Source organism: Phasianus colchicus, chromosome 1, assembly GCF_987193195.1.
Source record: "Phasianus colchicus chromosome 1, bPhaCol1.hap1.1, whole genome shotgun sequence".
Lineage (NCBI taxonomy): Eukaryota > Metazoa > Chordata > Aves > Galliformes > Phasianidae > Phasianus > Phasianus colchicus.
In genome coordinates this window covers 168,252,962-168,275,235 of record NC_143436.1, presented here as the reverse complement: position 1 = coordinate 168,275,235, position 22,274 = coordinate 168,252,962, and the positions used below count along the sequence as shown (strand labels likewise).

Sequence of the window (22,274 nt, the reverse complement as noted above, 5' to 3'; positions counted from 1 at the left end):
AAAACTGGGGAGTGGATAAAACTGTCTTTTGCATAGACATGGAACAAGTACAGCACTTACCTGTAGAGAGCAGGGGATCTAGGTGTCAGCTGCTTAGGTTTTCAAGTCACTCTGGGTTGGAGGCAGGCTATAGCCAGTGTCTTTCACTTTCCAGGTCCTCTAGAAAGAAAGATGGCTGCTGCATGGCAGGTACCTACTGTTCTCCCCTTCTCCCCTTCGTATTTGTCCTTTGCTGAAAGCTTAGTGCTCAGAATCCAAACTGCATCTAACATGTAGCCCCAGGCAGATGACTGCTCAGGTGCAATGCAATCCTTGCCTTTTGACTAGCCATAGGTTACAGCTTGCTCTCCATGCAGCTGTCATCATTCGAAACTTAAAATGGAATAACTAGGAAAAGAAATCAGCATCTGTGTTTTGTTCATTAGAAAGAAAAAGAAAAAAAAAAAAGAGTGAAATTATGGTTTCCCAGTAGCTGGTTCCCTTCTGGCAGGCTTGATGGCAAAATATGCTAAGCCTCCATTCCCTGTAATTGGTATGTAGTATCTCGGCAGAAACTTTGTTCTAAATACATTTTGAGAGTAAATACCAGAGAGGGAGAAGAGCTGTTGAAGTTGAAGGATAATATCAGTGCAAGTTAACATGTTTATTAATTAATCCTGAAAGAATTTAGACTGAAAATTAAAATAAATTTTTCAGACATCCCAAGAGGTGAAGTTCTGAAGTTCTAGAATGAACTCCAAACACATTATTAAAGTAGATTGAAGATAGAATTTGGTAAATTTGTACAAGGTTTTCTGCATTATGCATTATCATGCATGTAAACATTTACAGCGGTTAACAAAAAATAAAATTGAGCATACAATATGAAAACCCAGTCACAGTGGTACCAAAGGGGAACGAGAAAGGAAGCTGACAACTGTTCATATGCTGACACCATAATCTGTTGCATGTTGAATCCTGTGGTTCATGGAGTCTGCTGTTTGCTAGCAAATGCCAGGAAGACTCAATCTGAGAGGTCAGCATAAGAAATTACTTGCTGTTGCCAGGCCTTGGAGATGGGGATGTCAGCTGCTTTCCTCCCCCCCAGAATCTCTTGATTTTGGTCTTTTCTTATTGTTTTAGAAAGGGATTGTATGGTGTGCGTGTTTCTGCGGAGCAGATACTGTGTGACCCTCCTGAACAAAGCAAGATCAGGAACTAGACAAGAACCCAGTTTGCCCCCCTGAGTATTATACTCCTTCAAGTACTGCTGCCCAAACGCTATACTCAAACTTTTCTCAGGCAAAACCTGTGCTGAAAACTTCTCAGACAACAGGGTTCTGCTCGTAACTCACAGTAACAGGAGCAAAATGCAGCTATCCTCATCATTCCTACAGGCATGCAATCCTCACAGGCTACAGGCCTTCCATGGCTTCATCCTAATGCTAACAACATAGTACAGGATTGTTTTGGGATATTTAACTCTGAAGCATCACTGTCCTGGAGATGAGAAGGGCTTGGAGGAGTGTGTGTTGGGCAGGGGTAGCATTTTTAGCTACTTTTGCTTAAAAACTGCTCCTCTATCCTTATACTATTGTACCATCATGATGTGAACTCATTCTGCCACTTGTCTGTCTAACAACCTCTGTGTGCTACTCCTCATTATTTGTGTTTTTTCAGAGCATAACTTCTTGGTGCCTGTCCTCCACTTCAAGTAGAAGGCACAAATGACTGCTGAGAAGGGCTTCCTAGGCTCCTTTCTACGTTCTTGATCCTGCTTCCCTTCACAGCTTACTTATGAGACAAGAAGGAAAGTAGGCCATTCTTTAAAGCTAAAAATAACTGTGACCAAACACCTGCGAGTTGTTGCTGGCTTCCATTACAGTGGCTGTCTGCTTTAATGAGGACAGGGTGATCCTCCTTTGAAAGAGCATATGATTTTTCTTCTATGGATTTCTTGACCCACTTGTGATTCCTAAGGCTGACCTTTACTGGTGACTGGTTCTGAATGGTTTGTCCTTTTATGCAGCTATGTGGTAACCTAATCTTCAGATATTACAATGCTGGATTTTATTTAAGGACCTTCCCAGACAACTGAATGTCATGGGCATGCCAAACTTACCTATGTTGTCCTCATAATCCTGAAAAATGTGACCTACGTCCAATTTATTAGAACTCCTCTTTGTGATTATTTGAACAGGATTTTCTCAGTAGCTGTCACTGTAGTTGAAGAGGGGCAGGGTTTGAAATGTATTCCGTCTAAAGCATTGAACTGCTTACCAGGTCTTTCAGAATGAAGCAGTGCGGCCTGGTTTTTCTGCCTTTCTTTTAAAATAGAAAAAAAATAAAAGTGTGTATTTCCATACTGGATTTCTATTCCAGTCTGCAGACCTCAATGATGAAAGCACACCTGCAGATCTCAGACCATCTGTGGGGATGCATCAGGGTAGCATAGGCTCTGCACTGTCTACCCCAAGGCAGTGGTTGTGTTTCCTGCCTGTGTCAGGGGAGGTGAGGACTGCTTCCCTTCAGAAGTGCCTGCCACAGTCAAGTTGCTCAACTCTTTGTTCTTTCCCAGAAGTGTTTCGGGTTTGGAATCTTTGCAATGTAGATGATGTTTCTGAGACAGTGCAGAGTGTCCTTCTCCACTTTTTCCCACAGATCACCTGGAAAATGGACGTTGTCAGCCATTCAAAATTAGTTCTTTGAGTCCAGAAGGGTCTGCATTCTTATGTATCTCTTCATTTTAGGGAACACTGGTTTGTACTAGCTTGCCAAGAAGACAATCAAAGAAAGGATTTCACTTTCTAATCTACTTCACTGTCAGTTCAGGATAGTCCCAGAAACCATTTGCTGTATTGATTAAGCTGCTGCCCAGTGTGGTTACTCTGTCTGTAACAGCGATGGGTGAATACTCTCATTGTGATGGGTGGCAGGAATCTGAGATGTGGGACTGTGTTGACACTGATTGACTCCACTTCCTGCCTATTTGGTTGAAGCAGAGAACCCAGACTTTAAATACTAATGTTGCTGAAGAGGGAAAAAAACACCCCACAAAGTAATAGGTTAAAAAAATGTTTTATTGCATTATCGTGTAGCACACTCCATTGCACACAGCGTGACTGTAATTTTCTCAATGGTGGTGTGCAGGTTAATACACTTTATTGAAGCAGTTTCATTAGACTGAAAGTGAAATCTGTACAGGAGGCCCTGTTTTTTTTTCTCTCTGAAGTCTGTTAGGTGTTGTATCTTAGGGGAGCTGTAAGAAGATTGGCTCCCAAGAATAATCTGTTCCTTCTCTTCCAGAGAAAAGTTAGAATGTTTAATTTTAGTTAGGATAATTAGTATAATTTCACATGGGTTCAGGAGATAAGAGAGAAGGTATGAGATAGAGCTTCCTTAATTTGCCTTTATTAACTATACCAACTGTGAACCTGCTGGGCTCACTGTACTGTCAAAAGGGGAGAGATTTTTCTGTACTTGTAGATTTATGTTAAAAAGAACAAATTTAAAATAGGGATGGTAATCATGAAACCTGAAAAGGTAATTCTGAAAAATTAGGTATAATAAAGAAAGGCTTGGCATGTCCATTTATTCCCAGGTTTCAGTCTTCAACTGAATGTAAAGGGAAGCCAGGAAACTCACCATTAAAATTTACAAATTTTAATACAAAAAAGACGTAAAAAAGAGAACAGCCTACTTTGTTAAATGTTACTACCTGGCATCTGACACTGACATCAGTTATTAAGGGTCTCACCTCTTAATTGCTTGAAAAAGTTGCAGTTATTTCAGTGTATACTCTTTGCAGAGAAATAAAAACCTTATCCATACTGTCTGATATACACTGCATATTCAGTGTAGCAAAATGGAAGGGTATTTACAAATTAATGCCTGTGAAATGAGGAGATCACAACACATTTCTGACACTGTGCTTCAGCCTGGGCTCTGTGATACAGTTCAGATAATTCTTGGTGTAGAATCTGCTCTCCTGTGATTTGAAAATCCTCTGCTGAGTACTGTCCAATTTAGTCATTTTGCCTAAGGCACTGAGCAAAACTTGAGTCTGTCTTTGATAGTAATTACTTATACAGTAATGTGAAATACATAATGGATGATGTAAGAGTTGAAGCTGTTTATTTATTAGACAATTGTTATGAGCAGGGGAATTCTTTTCTTGTAAGACTAACAGCAAACATTCTCACCATACTCGCGCTATGAGCATAAATGAGCAAAGGATCACCCAGTAAAGTGTTACTTAGAGAGTGCTTGTTTGTTTCCCTTTTGAACTCCCAGCACTAGAGTTCATTTTATTTCCTATGAAAACTTGCATTCTGTAGAATGCAATGGACACCTTCCAGCTGGAAAATTTTAGATCTAATAAATAGCATGTAAAAGAGCTGGCAGACCATTACCTGGACTTTTTCCATCCCAGACTCCAGAGAAATGTGACTGAAAGGAAGATGAAGAGGCTATATAATTTGTGCTCTGTATTTGCAGCCTTTGGATGACTGGAGCTTCTGAAAGCGTACAAAGGTGGTCAAAATTATAAAATAAAGCAAAACCTCCTAAAATTCCCTTTTCCTCTTTTCCTTCCATCTCACTTATATACACTCATTAACACACGAGTAGACAGACCAACTGGGATAAAATAATAAACACTCATAGTTTTTTTTAAGTTTTCAGTTGGCTCTGAAGTGGAATCAGTTTTATGTTGGTACAGATGATGCTCGGAATGCTTTTTGCAAAGGGTGAGAAGTGCCCTTTAAAAAAAAAAAAAAAAAAGAAGTGCAGAAACAATGATGTAGACAATTGGAGCCCCAGTGCATCACTGCTTGTACCTTGGCTCCTTCTGACAGATGTGTTGAGAGAAAAAAAAAAAAGGTCTTTAAAGGATATAACCATGATACATCACAGTGCCATATGGCACACCATCTCTTCCATAACTTTCTAGGCCTAAATAGGAAAGTCAAGATCCAGCAATTCCGCGTAGTTTTTGGTGAGACCACTATGCTGTTCTATTCTATTTTCATTACAGTTATAAGGGGTGGATTTAATTGTATTTAATGTCCTGGCTGGACATTGTTTTTTGATGTGCTGTCAGATCAGAGCAGTTCTTCATGGGGTAAATATTATCCCGACTTACACTCAGGCTTCAGCCCCGCATCAAGCGACTGCAGAAAATATTGAGGTTGTTTAAATGCAGCAAGGCTTGCAAATAACAATTTTTTTAGAACTGCCAGCATGTCAAAACATTGAAGGAAAATATTGAAGTGTACCAGTGGGCTTCCAGTTTGTCTGGTGCTTTTTGTATTGAATAATCACATCTTCTAGGGTCTAAAGTGGTAGTTCGTTGTATGTAATATATCGCTGTCATGCCACAAGGCATTCAAAAAAAAAAAAAGAGATTGAAATTATCTTGAGGAAACCAAATCGCTTTATTTCAAAGACAAATTGGATTGATCTATCTTACCATTCTCTATAGATTTCATAAGCACATTACTTGTTGAAGTGGTAGCAGACATTTTATATATTACAGCAATTTGCATACGTTCATTAAGCTGTGCTCTGTAAGGCTTTCTGACAGGGGCATTTGATGAATCCTTTTGTGAACTGCATTGTTTCTTTGCACAGAACAATCTGTTAAATCATGCCTTTGTCCTTCAGTTTGTCAGTATCAGTAAATGAAGCAGATGTTAATAACCATGGGAGGGTTTGGGGGCTTTTTTGGTGTTTGCAGAACATGGGATAACTGTGGAGGGCATGGTGTATTTGCAGAAGTGACAGCTGGTGTTATTAAAGATAGAAAGTGTACTACAAGTACAAAGTTTCCTTGGCATCTTTTAATAACCCTATGAGATCTTTTGGAACAGGTAGATGGATGGTCACTTCTAAAATAAAAGCTGATAATGTTATGCACAGCAAATTGTGTGTATGTATCTGCATGTAATTTTTCTTAACTTTGGTTGCAAAGTTTGGTTGCCACAGAGCTGCCTCAGCCATGCAGTAATTCACGATGTTTCTCTATAAATACCTGATAAGAAGTTACCAGGTCAGCAATCCCTTGAGACATGTCTTTGAGTGATATTGTTTAATGCATTATCACATCAGGAGAATTTTACACCTGGTTCATGTTTTCAAGGTTACCTTTATAACAGAAGTTTTGTTGTTCTTGACTGCTCTTGGGTTCTACTTGGGTACTTGACTGAACCTGGGTTCTACTGCCCATCATAAAGACCACTCACTTAAGATACTTACATCCTGGCATCAGCATGCATTTAGGTGCCTAATGATGAGTGATAACTCCTATTCAGATGTGGCAGTATGAGGGCTTATAGTCCACTGCAAAGGATGAAACATGCAACCATTAACGTGGGTGAGAGATGAGGGGAAAAAGAGAACCATAGAATGGCTTAAGTTGGAAAAGACCTTAAAGATCACAGAATGATAGAATCCTCAGAGTTGGAAGGGACCTCTGAGGACCATCCAGTCCAACTCCCCTGCAATGAACAGGGACACCACAGCTACATCATGTTGCCCAGGGCTTGATCCAGCCTCACCTTGGAAGTCTCCAGAGATGGTGCATCAACTCATCTAGTTCCAACCCAAAGCATAGTGTAGGAAATATATTTATGTGAGCAAAGTATTATAAAGCTGATTGCTGGAGAAGTAATTGCAGAAAAGCAGAAGACATTATTTCAAAAAAATGAAGAGAAATCTTTGGCCACACTTTGATCTTGTAAACAGCCCCTACTGCTTTTGGAGGTGGTATTTTCTGATTTACACATCAACATTAATGGAATTCTCTTTGTGATTCCTCTGCTCCCTATTGTGGAAATCTCTTTTAGGGAATTCAATAGGAGATGTGAAGGGCAGAGATGTGGCATTACTCGTGCCTCCCTGCGATGCACTCTGAACTGCTGAGTCTGGTTTCTCTGCGATTGACATCAGCAATAGGAATGGCAAGATAGTGTATAGAATAAATAATCCTATTGTCATATTTATAGGGATTGCCTGAAAATATGTAGAGAAGACCTGTGAGGGATTTCTGTAGTTGTTGTTCTTACACATGAAAGTAGGCAGCAGCTACAAATCAGTGAACTGTTGCTTTTGTAAGAAGAATTGGCAGAATCTTTCATGCAGTTGCTGGATAAAAATTTCTACTGCTTCTGCCTCACAGAGACAGCCTTATCTTTATGTCTGATTATCTTGCGAAAAAAAATGAGCAGTGAAATAATTATCCATGCTGATATTTACATTTTGTCTCCCTGCTTGAAAATTACCAGCTCACAGAAGGGAACAGAGGGAATCTAGGACTCCTTTGGTGGGTAGAGCCTTTGGAGAAGAAATTGCCTGCTATTCAGCTGCAGCACCCAGGTGTTCCCAGCCAGGTGGCCATTGATAACGTAGTGGGTATGGGCTGCTCTGTGACTGACTCATCTAACTGCTGAGGTGATTCACTTTGCTGATGCTGGGAATCATGTGGTGGATGTCAGTGGTGCAGCTGCAGGCAAAAGCTCAAACAAAATTTTGGAGAAAGGAAAGAGGCAAGGCTTTTTATAATGTGTACTGGAGGTTTCTTTAGAGTTGTGGCTGTTTTGCAGCACTGTGTGGAAGACTGTTTCCTGATTCAGAATTCAAAGATGCTGTTGGTGCAATAGAAGTACTCAGTACAGCATCTGTTCATGTTGGTGAAGCTGATAAGGTCATCTCAGAAATCATTGTCCAGAGCAAAGATCAGACCAAGAGCATTTGGACATGTTAGCTAGTTTTCTTCTTCTTTTTTTTTTTCTTTCTCTATGTCTTGTCCTGATCTGCTGAGCATGCTTCTTTCTCCTGATGTATCTTCTTCCTCTTTTTTTTGCTTTCTTAAGCACACTGGACTTATGAAATACCTTACTCTCTGTGTCACTGTGCAGGAATGACCAGGAAAACTTATAGATACTCTAGGACTAATTGTAATTAAGTGTTACATATGCTTACAAAAATGTAAGCGTTTAGAATTTCACATCTGTAGCAGAACTGCCCCATTCAGCATTTTTGGACACAGAACAAATGCACATGATGATGTCCTTGATTTTTTCATGTGGTTTCCCTGTTCCCACTGCTGTCCTGCTGCAAATTAAAGCAGAAAATTGCTTAAATGTACATAGGGATGTTTGTGGTTTCCTCATACATTCTTATTTTCTTCTATGCCATCATTGGTTTTGCATATTGACAATGTTGCTTTTGTTCTTTCATTACAGATAGTTGTAGCAAAACTGCTGTTTGGAAATTTGATGTGCTTTCAGAGCTTTTTACTAATTTTGAATTCATATGTAGAAGTCACCTAAGGACCTATGTATTATTATATGTGTAAAATTTAAGTTATCGTACCATCAGTTTTATCACCCACAACATCCCATGTGATGTACAACTGTAGTGGGATCAGCTCATAAACTCATTTCCAAATATGATGATATTTTTTCTTTTCTTTTGTAGTCTTCAGCTTTATTCTTTTAGTGACTTGTACGTATTATCTTGTTTCCAGATTTTGGATTCTGAATTTGGAACAGTTTTGGGTTATATGCTTCTAGAAACTTGGAGAATACCTGCAATAAATAGGTAAGTGCAATAGATACATTCATATTTTGTGCTGGATGATTTGGAATATATGTGAGTTTTGTTTAATGCTGAACTCTGTAAAGCTCTTGATAAATCTAATTTACCATGAATGGGACAGTATGATGGATCTTTGCAGGCTGAATTTTCAATAACACGTGGTATTTTTATAGCAGAAATTGGGAAGTGCCTGATGCTCACTGCTACTCAGAGAGAATTGTGTAGCCAAATGTACAAATTTATCTTCAAAATGAAGGGAAAAGTCTCTGTGAGCAAGTGAGAAGCTCTGGAAATAAAGTGAGTTGAAAGAAGTGACTCTACTCAGTTCTCCTGTACTTAAGGCTGTGTTTTAACTAGCTTTTGTCTGTGTTTCATTTGGTTTTTCTTTGCAAGTGCTGATGGTAGTAAAGGTATGAATGTGACTAAATGCTTGAAGAAAAGGGCCATAAAGGTTGACATTTTGGGCATGCTGAAGTTCCTGGAAATTTTCTCAAGTATTTCAGTGAAGATGGTAATTTACTTGGAACATTTACAGAAAATATTCAGGCAATCTGAGAAGTACATTCTTGCATATAATGAAGTAATTTTTTAGGTGATTTCTTTTTTAAAACTCAGGTCACACTTTATGACGCTTGAAATGCTGCTGAGCTCCTAGCAGTGGAGAAGGGAAAACAAGATGTGGAAGGTTTTATTCTTTCTAAAGAGTTTACAGAATTGTACAGTTTTTGCATCTCAGCTCTAAAGAGAAAAAGATTTCTCAAATGTGTGGATGTAACGATTGAACTTATTTTGATCTGTGTGAGAAACTTTGAAGAAATTTATATTGGAATAGAGGCTGAATTGTTCTTACGGAATAAAATTCTGGAGTAGGTTTTGATGTAGGAGACCCAATGGATTTTGGTGGATTTTGAAAGAAGTTGCTTCTTGTATAAGAATTAGAATGCAAAGTATTTTCATACTGTATTTCCTCGGTAAGTCCTGAGATGTTTGACAGAAACTGGAGAACCACTGTCTCCATTTTGTGTATGGGGTCAGACACTTGCTTGGTTTACTTAATGTATGATTGTCCTACTTCTGGATCTACTAGATGTTCAGGCCTGTGTCCAGGTCTGTTTGAGGGTGTTATGTCTTATGAAGTTTTCAGAGTGTGTCCAAAAGATCTGAACCTTATTTCTTATTGTTTACTTAATATTTCTCCAATCTTATGATGTGCCTTTACTTCTCCCCTTTTACTCTATGCCCTCCCGCTTTGTGATACATTTCTGTCTCATTTGTTCTGTTTTGTTTTGTCTTTTGCTTCTTTATTTTTCTTTCCCAAGGCTTTTGCTTTTTCCTTCTCGTTCTAATTCATTTTCAGTCTCTGGAGATTGGCAGCGGTGGGATCTTTCACAAGGAGGAGCTTCAGAAAAAAAATCATAGCAGAATGAGCTTCCCTTTTACTGCCTCTCTAGAGAGCCTGCTGTAAAAGGAAACTTGCTGTCATTCCCGTAAATTTTCTTTTGCAGCCAGCTCTGCTGGGCGTCCCCTTTGTGCCCTGTGAACATCTGTGTTGCAGCTTACGTCTGAACCCGACTGCAGAACAAATATGTGAACCTGCTTCTTGTTTTGAGCAGGAAGCTGCTGTTATTAGTAGGGCAGGTGGCCTTGGTTCACCTGCGACTTCTATTCCCTGTCTGGGAGCGGAGCAGCTGTCTGTCCTCTCCCCTCCCTCTGCTGGTGCCTTTGTCCATGGGGAAGTGCATTTCCCTGCTTCCCTGGAAGCACTGCCCCATGCCTGTCAGCTGTCAGCATTCATTTTTTCCCTGAAATTTTCCCAAGACGTCATGCACAAGGAAGAAAGCAGCAAGCACTGTATGACTTTTACAGCGTAGTTTACTTTCTGTTGCTCCTGGAAACTTGTGCCTTCGTGCATGCAGTCATTCAGGCACCACCCAGTGACACCACCCTTCTGCATGGGGAAAAAATCTTCAAGCCCTGAAGTGTTCAGGCTCAGCCCTATTCCCAGGGCTGTGCACAAGATTCCAGGAAAAGGTGGCAGTTTTCTGAGCAGCTGTTAGACAATGCAAGAGACAGCTCACTGAGCATGAACTGTGAACCTAACTTCAAACAGATTTATGTTAACTAAGTTTTCTTTTTCCACTCTCATTTAAAGAAAGAAAGAAAAAGAAGCATCAGTGCTGCCCTTGTTTGCACAAGAGCCATCCCACTTGAGCGTGCTCAGCAACATTTGAGAAGCGTAGGTGATGAACTGCAATCTTTGTGACATATGTGTGCCGCAGAGAGAAATCTGTTGTGTCAGGTTGGCTTCAGCTTATTCTTGTAGAGCTGTTGTGATGAGCCTGGAAGGTGTGGAAACTTTTGAGGAGGATCGGGTATGATGGCAGAGAACGGCTGTGATTCTGGCAGGGGAATGTGAGGTCAATCTGAATCGGCAGCCATCAGCTGAGAATGGAGCATGGCTGACTTAGCAGTAGGCTGCACCAGTGCCACAACTTCCCTCAGATATTTCAGTTACTTGGAAATCACAAATCATCTGATGGTAGCCGGAATGGCTACTGGACAACATTGCTTTCCTTCCCTTTCAGTAAATGAGCTGCCTTTTGGTAGGACGTTACATCAGTTTTAGAGCTTCCCAAGCCAGGTTAGAAGTTGGCCTCTCTCTTTCCAAAACTAACCGTCAAGGCAGTCTCAATGCTCTGCAGATGTCTCTGTGTGTGTGAATCCTGCACAAGACAATGGTATCTTATGCTCGTTCGTGTGTGCACTTGTTATGGAGAGAAGGATTGGTCTGGCTGATTGTACTATTGGGAGTGCTAAACAGAGAAAAACTCGAAACAAAAAAATCTGGTCCTCTTCAAACGTTGGCGGACAGATATCTGTCTTCCATCTGTGTCAGCCTGTGCAAAACAGCAGAAGAGCTGCAAAGTTTGTGTTCAGAAACCTTGGAGAAATAACTGGCAGGCTCTGACTTATTTTTTAACTGCACGCAGATCTGAAACATTAAACACAGAAAGTAATGTTGAATTGTGACAAGCAGGCAAAAGCAAGGAGGTTCAGCCACAGGCCTGCACACCATCCTGCAGGCGGTAGGCCATGGGGCATGGGGCCTTTGGCCCTTGGGCACTGCTGCCCAGGCCCTGCTGTCCATTGGCAGGAGCAGTGGTCACCCACTGTCACAAGCAGTCCCCTGGTTCCCCTATGTCCTGCCTCCCCTGGCTGCACACATGCTCCCTGATTCCCAGGGTGCCCCCTGCGGGTGCCTGGTCCTCAGGTGGGGCACCCATCCTGTGATGTTGCAAGGCCTCATGCAGTGGAATGAATGATGGCTGAGAGGCTTGTGTTCTGGCTCTTACTTGGGGCTTTGCTGCTTTCAGTGGGCTTTGGATCAGCCTGGTAGCACAGCTGGGAAGCCAAGCAAGGCTGTGCATCAGGCAGTACCCCTGGGCAGCAGCGATTTGGTTTGATTAGAGGAGGTGTCAGCTTTTAGCATTCCCCTGCTCGTTTTTAATTTTCCCTCTGCCTCCCCACCTAGGCAGTTCCGTGTATTTATTACGTGTCTCTGATATGTTGTCCCTTCTATTTATCAAACTTATGCAAAGAAGTTCCATGTTAAAGCATTTACCTTTTCTGACTTGCGACTGCTTGTCTCCCTTTGCAGTGCTAGAAAATATGTGTTTACAATAGGTGATTACAAGCACGACTCTTTGGTACAAGGGAATCTGGAGACAAAGTTGTCTTCAGATTCCCTAGAACAATTGGAGCTGAGTCACATTGTTAAACATGCCATATGTTACCAAGTAACGTGCAATGTTATTAAGTGAGGATGTCAATAATGTGTTACACCACTGTCAGACTTAAAAATTAAAGCATTAATACAGAGCTTTGAAATAGTCTCGTTTAGCTTTGGCCTCCATTTATATTAGTACTTCTGCACACAAATTTAATTCCCAATGCAAGAAAATGAAGATAAAGGAAGGAAAATAAAGGCAAGCCTTTCTACATAAATGGCTTAGTGACTCTGAGTACTTAACAAAGGGACAGGCTATATAGTATGTGAGTGTCCACCTTTCACCTAACAGGCTCACCTACAAGAGACTCTTCTTTAGACCTCCTGAACCTTCCTTACAGTGCTGCTGCATGTCAGGATGTGTCGTGCAGGCATGAGGTGGAAGTGGTAAATGTCTAAGTGAAATATGTTTGTTTTATATGAAACCAGTGCAGTGAAGGGATATGATCTGCTGTTGATTCTGCTGTGCTTTTTCTTTTACAGTGCTTGCTTGAGGAAGATGTTGCAAAATTGGAGAGAGGTGCACACTCATGTGCTGTGCTTTCTGAATGAGTATTAGCTGTAGATTCTAGCTGTAGATTCTAGCTGTAGATGACCCTGTTCATTGCTGGGGGGTTGGACTAGCTGACCTTTAAAGGTCCCTTCCAACTCAAATGATTCTATGATTCTGTCTATACTCATCACATGCATGCTTCCTGTCTCTGTGTATCCCAGTAATATGCACTGCTCTTTAGAATGCAGGGTTTGGGTCTGAAATCTTACATGTAGGTAAACTGTGTGGTAGCCTGATGTAGCAACATAGGAACTAAGTAATGTGATTTTGTAAAGACAAGATATCCAGCACAGTGTATCATAAATTGATCCCAGGAGGACAGACCTAGAATATAAACTGTAGTGCTCTGAATATCTACATGTTATAATTGTATTAAACACTTTGCAGCAATTTGTATTGTATTACAGCTGACAAAGTATTTTACCTCCTAGTAACTAACTAATGTAAATAATGCTGATATTTTTCTTTTCCATATTTATAATTACATTAATTGCTTTGCGTATTAATAACAAACAGTTAAGTGTCAGCGCCCAAGCTGTGGCTGCCAGTAATCCACAGCAATTTATTTTCATACTCAAAATGTGAAACTGAAGAGTAATTACATAAATTTTACATTGGAAAGCTCACTGTTCTACCTCAATACTGTCATTTTCAGTATCAAATCTAGTGCCAATAGAAAATGTTTCATAAATGAGGAGAAACTTTGTGCTAAAAAGGTTGGGAGACTTCTGATGAATAATGAATAGCTCACTCATATCAGTTAGGATTTGTGACTTGTTTCTAAATAAAGTTAAACTTTGAGGAAAGTGTTTCCTGCCTCTGAAAATAGCCTTTTTCAGAAGCCAAACCTGGAAGATCCATATGCAATGCAATTTTTACTTTTGTAATGTGATTTGATTGTGCTAAGAAAGTGCCAATGAAAACAAGAATTTTACAGTTGACTGAATTTTTTGAACATTAGGTGGTTCTTTTTCTTTAATGTTTCCAGAGAAATATTTTTCTACACTCGTATTTTGAGGACTTAAGCGTTTTAATTCTTAGAGACAAAGCAAATGGAGATCTCAGAATAAACCTGCCTGATATTTCAGTTAAAGAAAAATTCCTTCTTGTGTTTCTTTTTTTTTTTTTCATTTTTTTTTGTATTCTCCATAATTTTCTTTTATCATGTTTATCTGCTTGCTCGAGGCTGGCATTTAAAGCAGGTGAAGATTTTGAAAGTTTGCAAACCATTCATATTTGTCAGGGCTGTACGGTGAAGAGTAGGTTTCCGCTTAATATTGCAGATGTATGCTGGATGTTCTGGGGAAGAGCAAAGGTTGATTAAATTCACAAAATAAGGTGATTTGTAGTTTTCTAAATATGTCACTCAACCTAAAATTAACTCAATTATTTACCAGTCACATACATGCTAATGAACTTTGACAATCTCAATCGACCTGCTGTGAAGAACTCCACTATCACCTAAGAGTGTTCTCTCCATGTTTTCCATAAAAAGGAAAGAGTGACTGTAGCATTTATCACATGGAAAGCAAAAATGCTCGAGGATTTTATTATTTTTTTTAATACCTGCCATTCCAGAGCACTAGCAAATTAATTACATTTAATTAGTAAAGCTATAAAAGAGGTGCTTAATTTTTATGAGAGTGTCTCCTAAAGTTTAATCCCCCAGAGGTTTTGTGTATGATGGTGATGAAAGTGGCTGCTCCTAAATCAGCATCAGTTATATTATTTAAGAAATAAAGTAATTTTTCATGCAAAATATGACAAAATTATCAAGCTTTAAGACACTCAGATACGAGAAATAAGTTTTATTATTATTTCTAAAGTTACAATCACCTTGTAAAGACATCTTTAGCTATGTGTCACCAGTAGCTATAAGAAATATATAAAGAAGTTTGTGTGTTAGCCAAAGTCTTTAATGGATTTATCTGCATTCTTGCTAAATACAGAAGTAAATTATGCAAATAGCAATAAGGTTATTCTGTATTTGTACTTGAGTAACAGGTAAATCTGCAGAAGCCCTGGATGATGAAGTGGTAGCTGCCTTTCCCTTTCTAAGCTTTTTAGAACAGCCTTGGTTGAAAAGAACCACAATGACCATCTAGTTTCAACCCCCTGCTATGTGCAGGGTCACCAACCACCAGACCAGGCTGCCCAGAGCCACATCCAGCCTGGCCTTGAATGCCTCCAGGGATGGGGCATCCACAACCTCCTTGGGCAACCTGTTCCAGTGCCTCACCACCCTCTGGGTGAAAAACTTCCTCCTAATATCTAACCTTAACTGGCCTCCACCCTGACACAGAACCATTAATCACAACCCTTTGGCTGTGACCAACCAACCAAAGCTTTCCCCCCGAAGATTTACAGAATCCTGGATTGCAATCAACATTGACCCATAAAATAGACATCACTGTAGCATCGACATAGGTAGGAAAAAACAGCTGAAGAGTTTTTGGCCTACGGTTATTTCTGTCAGGAAAATGAAGCTAGATAAATATAATACATAATATCTAAAGCTTCAGGGCACTGGCAGTGTGTTTGGAGACAGCTGCATGTTCAGCCCTCTTGGATGGAATGATTAAGTAGCTGATTAAGTGGACAAGGTAGGTCTCATTGTGCCCTTAGGGAAAGGTCAGCCCATCTTCAGCTTCCCTTGAAAACTTTGGCAGAGGTGGGTTTGAAGCCGCAACAGTCTCACTGTGAGATGCAGTACTAGGTAATAATATACCAGAGCCTGTTTTACTAGATTTTACTCAGTTACTGCCACACATAAAGGGGCATAAAAAGTTAAAAGCAAGCAACAGCTACAAAACAAAACCCACAAAAGAAAAAAAAAGAAGAAACTAAAACCATGCAGTCTTAAAAACTGAAATTAAGCAATCACATTCAATTGAATGAATTTCTTTTCTAGTTGTTCCGAATTATTACTGCATTTGTTTAGAATATATGTATATTTCTTTTTATTTTAATCATTTCCATGATTTTCTTACTTGATTCATTTGGTGACATCAGCTGTAGTGACCGAATAGTTGTTGCCATGGTGACAAATTACAGCGTTACAAGCATCCTTGAATGAATCAGGTAAGAGAAACAGGTCAACTAAAAATGGAGAAATTTTACTTACAAAGGTAAGCCAGAAATGTTGGGAAAAAGTTTGAAGGATATTGGCTTTGAAATCTTAAAATGGTTGTAATGTAGTCACAGCTTCTACAGAGCCAGAGATGCCAGCATGGCTGCTGTGATAGTGAAGCACAAAGGGATTTGTCCACACCTCATAACATCCATCAACTGGAGAACACTTAAAATAGATAGGTAGTTCCAAAAGAAGTATGAGTGGATTTATGAAAACCACAACTTCTTGTTCATCCTCTAAATTATAATAATAAACATTGCAGTTCATTGTGATTTAGGTCTAGCTGCTTAATGAAATGTGTTTTAAAATATTTTGAGTACTTCTGTCATATCACAGTTCTGATGCCATTCTGGCAAGAGCCAGGAGCTCATCCAGTGGAGACGATGTTGAAATGCAGATGAAATCTGATTTGTGTTCCGTATATGTAGCAGAAACATAGGTTAACATTTAGGAGACCCATCTCGATACTCTGATGTGGTACTGTATCATCGTGGAGTTAGGTATTATTTAAGTTGTATGCTAATAATAGCAAAAAGACCCTCCATGTATACAGTGACCAGAGTTAATTCCATTCGTGTCATGACAGCTCTCAGTGGGAATGCTGTGCCTTGCCTTGGCTCAGATGTTATTTCCAATAAATATGGAAATAATGGCTCACAGTGCTGCAAACTGTTAGGAGATCTCATGGGAAATCTCATCAGATTATGTGATAGGTTTGAAATTAATCCATGTCCCCACTGTATTTACGCAATATACAATTGTGTCTCTGATGGCTTATAAGGAAAGGTAAACACTACCATCCTAAATCAGCAAGGGGACTTGCTGCAATACATTCTCTTGCTAGAGACTACATTTCTTTGTATTGATACAAGCAATTGACAAAATGATTATAGAACTTTCTTATGCTGCAAACATACTGTTGTCTGGTTTGCAACCTCAGTATAGAAATCATAATCTTTCTTGCAGTTATCCTTGCCTTCTAGTTCAACGTTAATTTTTATGTTATCCTTTTCAAAATCAGAAAGGGAAAAAATGTTGAGAACTTCTTGCTCCTAGTGAGAGTATTGCTGTGCTACAGATCCATTCATCCATCATTCCTAGACTGCTGTGGGAGGACAGTACAGCCAAGATTGGCAAGGCACTCTGCAGTCTTTAAACCGATAAAGGGCCTGGCGTTACTGTGGAAATGCCCCATGTGGAATACTGCATCAAGGGCCCCAGCACAAGAAAGATGCAGAACTCTTGGAGTAGGTTCAGAGGAAGGCCACTAAGATGATCAGAGGGCTGGAGCACCTCTCCTATGAAGAAAGGTTGAGGGAACTGGGCTTGTTTAGCTTGGAGAAGAGAAAGCTCCGGGGAAACCTCATTTGACCTTGCAATACTTGAAGGGAGTGTATAAACAGGAGGAGGAACAGCTGTTTACAAGGGTGGATAGTGATAGGACAAAGGGCAATGGTTTTAAACTAAGATGGGGAGGTTTAGGTTAGATACCACAAGGAAGCTTTTCACACAGAGGGTGGTGACGCACTGGAACATGTTGCTCCAGGAGGTTGTGGGTGCCCCATCCCTGGAGGCATTCAAAGCCAGGCTGGATGTGGCTCTGGGCAGCCTGGACTGGTGGTTGGTGACCCTGCACATAGCAGGGGAGTTGAAACCAGATGATCTTTTAGGTCCTTTTCAACCCAGGTCATTCTGTGATTCTTCTCTGACCTGACTCTGGAAGTTCAAGCCTTCAGCTTAGTCAGCATTGTGATATAGTGGTCATAGTTGATGATTTGTTCAGGGTTCCAGGAAATCCAGAAGGATCACCCCTTTCTCATCTCAAAAGACAGCTACTTTACCTGCTGAGGGCTGGTCTTGAACCTTTTTCTCAGTGGGGAATTCACATGTTGTCACTGCATGGACTTCCATTTTGACTGTGGTTTGTGGTGGTGACATCATATTTCACTGATGATGTTGATGCCCAGGAAACTGTTGCCTGAAGCTGTGTATTGATTCAGTAGGTCCTGACAAACTTGCATATGGTGTTCTTTCTGTTCCTGTGTGAGCATTCATGGGACTCACCTGGTGCAAACTCTGTGATATTTCAATGGTGGAACCAATGCACTGAAGCTGAAATTCAGCTTTATGCACAGTTCTCTGGTTGTAATCTGCTGGTTTGTTTTGATGAGCTGATCAAGATACTCTTCATTTTGTGGTGTGACTGCTGTGCATGGCTGATCGAAATTTGGCTTGTATTTCATGTTTGTTGCCACTGTTGAAATGCACCTGCCATGGCCTCAGTGTGGTCACATCCACTGTTTGGTCCCCATAGACGTTCAGCAAGCATTGATGATTGTAAGTGGGTGCTATTTTTTCTGCATGGAGGAATTCAATGATATATCTTTGCTTCAGATGTACTTCCATGTCAGATGCCATTGTGTCAGACTGCCCCTCTGCTGCCATCTGTCACACAGCAATTATGTAACAGGATATTGGTGGGAAGGTGCAACCTCTACTACCATCCCATCAACATTTGCTTCTGACATTGTGGGCTGAAACAGTAAAATAGGAAGCATTACTTTGGAGCAGCCCTTGTACAAACTCTGGTTCAACTTAGAGCTTCTTTTGTTTTCTCGCCATTTTGATAGACTGTTCTATCAGTGTATCAACAGTTACATCTGACACTAGTGTCAAAATACAATAGATACAAGGCTCCCTTTAATTAATCACGTAGAAAAGAAAATGAGGGAAAACCCACATAATCATTTATTTCTTCTAATACTAATGCTTCCTGTATGCCAGTTGTTTTTATCAGCTTTTAAGAACTCTTGATTACATTTTAAAATCTTGTATGTTCTATGTGATGAGTACGAATGCAGCCAACTTCTTTTGCACTTCTTATTATTCATGGTAGCTGGATTTTGTATGTCATCTGTAATTGTATTTTTCTATCATATGGATGAGGGAGGAGAAAAGGCCGTATAGCTCTTTATTCCTGTTTATCTTGCTGAGCCAAAGCAATTAGAATGGGGATATGCACCATCCAAATAGCTAAAACACTAAATTCTGATCGATTAATCACCAAGTTGACCAAAAAGGAAGCATAAACTGTCAGTACAGCTGCTGCTGACGGTGCAAACACAAGGTAGTGAGTTTGCAACAGAAGGATCTGAGGAATCATTATTACTGATAATGATGTATGAGTTGGAAGGAAATCAGGTTGTTTCAGAATCAACACCAGGTTTGTAAGTGGCAGTCTAGGGAAAAACAATTCTTATTATGTATCAGCTGAACTGGTTTTCAACTGAATTGTTTAGGCTTTTTTAACTTCACATGCTGAGGAATTAATAATTTAAGTACATCTCTTCATGCTTTCCGAAGCATTGAAAAATACAAAGTGGAGCAGCATATGGTACTTAAAACTGTGTTTAGCATAGAGGTATTTATCTATTTGTCATGTGGAAAGAAAATTAATAATATTCTTTGTGCACCAAAACCTCTGTGTTGAATATTTCCTGAAATTTCATTATGTAGAGGTCTTACAGAAGCTGTGCTGTTCAAAACATTTTTGTTTTCATGTACTGGAATGTGTATTTGTTCAAACAAAGAAATGAATATCTGTTGAAAAGATAGTGGTGACAGATTACTTCAGCTTTCACGCTTACCTACTGTTTTCCATTTGGCATTAAATTCCTTGTTGAATCCAAGAGCTAAATAGATCTGGATTCAAAAAGTTGCCTTGATGCATTTTTCAGCCAACCGCTGTGACCTTATGATAAAAAGGAAATTTAGTCATCTAATGAACCATCCTTCTTTATAGTTTAAACTCTAATAGATACCCAAAGGATTGCAATTTAAACCATTTTCTTTGAACAGTATTAATTTTCAGAGGATGTACAGGACCTCCACCTTTACTGTGACAACAACAGCACTTTAGATATCAACAGTGTAACTATCTGTTGAATCTAAATAGCATGCAAATTGTACTCCCTATACTCTTCCTATCTCATTATAGGTAATGCTGCATATGCTCTGTTAATCCTTTTGAAAAATTATTGACTCCTGAATAACTTTCTTTTGCTACTATAAATCGTATCTTGCGTCTATTTTTTTTTTCTGTCATTGACTTTTAAGTTCAAGGGCCCGTTTTACTTCTCATCAGAAAACAAATTTCTCTCTGTGCTTAAAATGAAGTACCTCAGGCTTGCGTGTTCCATTTTAATGGACATTTGTCAGACTCTCCTGCTTTCTCCTCACTGAATAAGTGATGCTTATGCAGTGTGCAGGATGGGAGCGTACATAAGCAGAAGAGTAACAGAACAGTTTAAAAATCTGTAAGTTAACATTAGCAGTTAATGGTATTACCATATTCGAATGTATAATTAAAAATAATTAGAAATTCTTCCTTCATTTTCCAATCTTTACCACACATCTGTTGGTAGAACAGTTATTTACAAAATGGTAACATTGGCCTTCAGAAAAAAAAAAAAGCTATATATCCAGCTGAGTCTCGAGATCTGCATCTTCATCTGTATTTAGCTGGTCCATCTTGTCTGCTTGCTGAAGGGTTGTAGACATCTGACTGTGAAGGAGATGAATGATCTCACAGTGCTGTAGGAGGAGGATTTTTTGCCTTAGGATGAACAAATATGTGCTTGACCAAACACTTAACATCAATATGTTCCTGTTTCTATCTGATGAGTGTGAAAGGAACCTGATCTTGCTATGTTAGATCTGGGAAGGGATATTTTATCTGATTAGTCCAACCCCAGCATGTTCAGAGATCCCTGCCTGCTATTTTTTCTTCTGATAAGCCAGGATTTCTGCAGAACAGTTCTGCATCACTATTTCTGTTATTGCTCTTCATTTTGTAATGCTTTCTGATGTGAGTTACAACAGAGACCCTCTTCCTTCACTCCCACTCAAAGAGTTAGGAGTTTTTCTCTATGAGTGACTGCTGGTCTGCTAACTAAAGCACAGAGTTCAGATGTTTGGGTAGTTTTTACTGGTGCTTCATACAGCTCATCCTGTGACTTTCCACTGGATGATGAAGACACTGGCCTGTGGTTCTCATTTCCTTCTTTAGTAAATGGAAGCATTGACAATGATTGATTATTTTTTAATGTGCCTTGTTATGTGAGCTGAAATATGGAACATAGGCCCTGGAGTGTGTCCAGAGACGGGCAACAAAGCTTTGAAGGTTCTGGACCACAAATCTTATGTGGAGAGGCTGAGGGAACTGGGATTATTCAGTTTGGAAAGAGGATGCTCAGGAGTGACCTTATTGCTCTCTGCAACTGCCTGAAGGGAGGTTGTGGTGAGGGGGGGCCAACCTCTTCTCCCAGGTAAAAGTGACAGGATGAGAGACGATGGCCTTAAATTGTGCCAGAGGAGGTTCAGGTTGGATATGAGGAAAAATCTATTCTCTGAAAGAGTATTGAGGTATTGGAACAAGCTGCCTGGGGAAATGGTGGAGTCACCAACTCACCACCCCTGGAGGTGTTCAAGGACTGTACAGGTGCGGTCCTAAGAGACATGGTTTAGTGGGCATGGCTGTGAAGGGGCAATGGTTGCAGTCCAATCTCAATAATTCTTTGTTATGGTAAAAGTCTTAACTCAATAAACTGCTTATAATTATCAATAATATCCATGCTATTATGTTTTCTGGCTTCCAGTTGTGTTCTGTGCACTCCTAAAGGGATTGTTTTCAGAAATTTTACTTAAGCTCATGATTTACTTTCTTTGCTTAGAGTAATGAAAGTGAAGGACATTGAGTAATATGCAGGTCTTACTATATAACAAAGGCAGTGTTATGGTTACTCATGTTTTTCAGAATTGAGTCCCTTCCATCCTATGTGGAAAAGCTGTCTGACAAAAATGATTTTGAAAATACCACTTCAGATTAAAAATAGCAGGAGAAAATTGTCCCAGGGATAGTACGGCAAGAAGCTCTTCCAAATATACTTCTGGTCTTTGAAGAAATATACATTCAAGAGTGCATTAGCCTGCAGAGGGGTAGAAGCAGGAACACTCTTAATATGATTTTCCATTTTAACATGAACGCCTTCTCCAAACTCTAAGAATAGAGGCAAGCAAATTAAGGGCATTTGTTGGGCATGTACTCTTTAATCTTGCTTTCCATTTATTGGTGGCCTGCATAAAAAGGCACAATCCCCAGAAAAAAAGACAGCAGGCATAAGTTAACAAAACAAAAGTACTGCATCTGCATGTTCATGGATAAG

The 22,274-nt window shown here is 39.8% G+C and overlaps 1 protein-coding gene across 9 annotated transcripts in view; it reads left to right on the top strand.

The window, feature by feature from the left end:
* Positions 1-22,274, top strand: part of ENOX1 (ecto-NOX disulfide-thiol exchanger 1) — a 363,111-nt gene that overhangs the window by 61,892 nt on the left and 278,945 nt on the right. For all 9 annotated transcript variants that reach the window (XM_090131472.1, XM_031615825.2, XM_031615822.2 and 6 more), the window contains exon 2: positions 8,507-8,580. The gene's annotated coding sequence lies outside the window, so the exon portion shown is untranslated. The remainder of the gene's footprint in view (positions 1-8,506; positions 8,581-22,274) is intronic.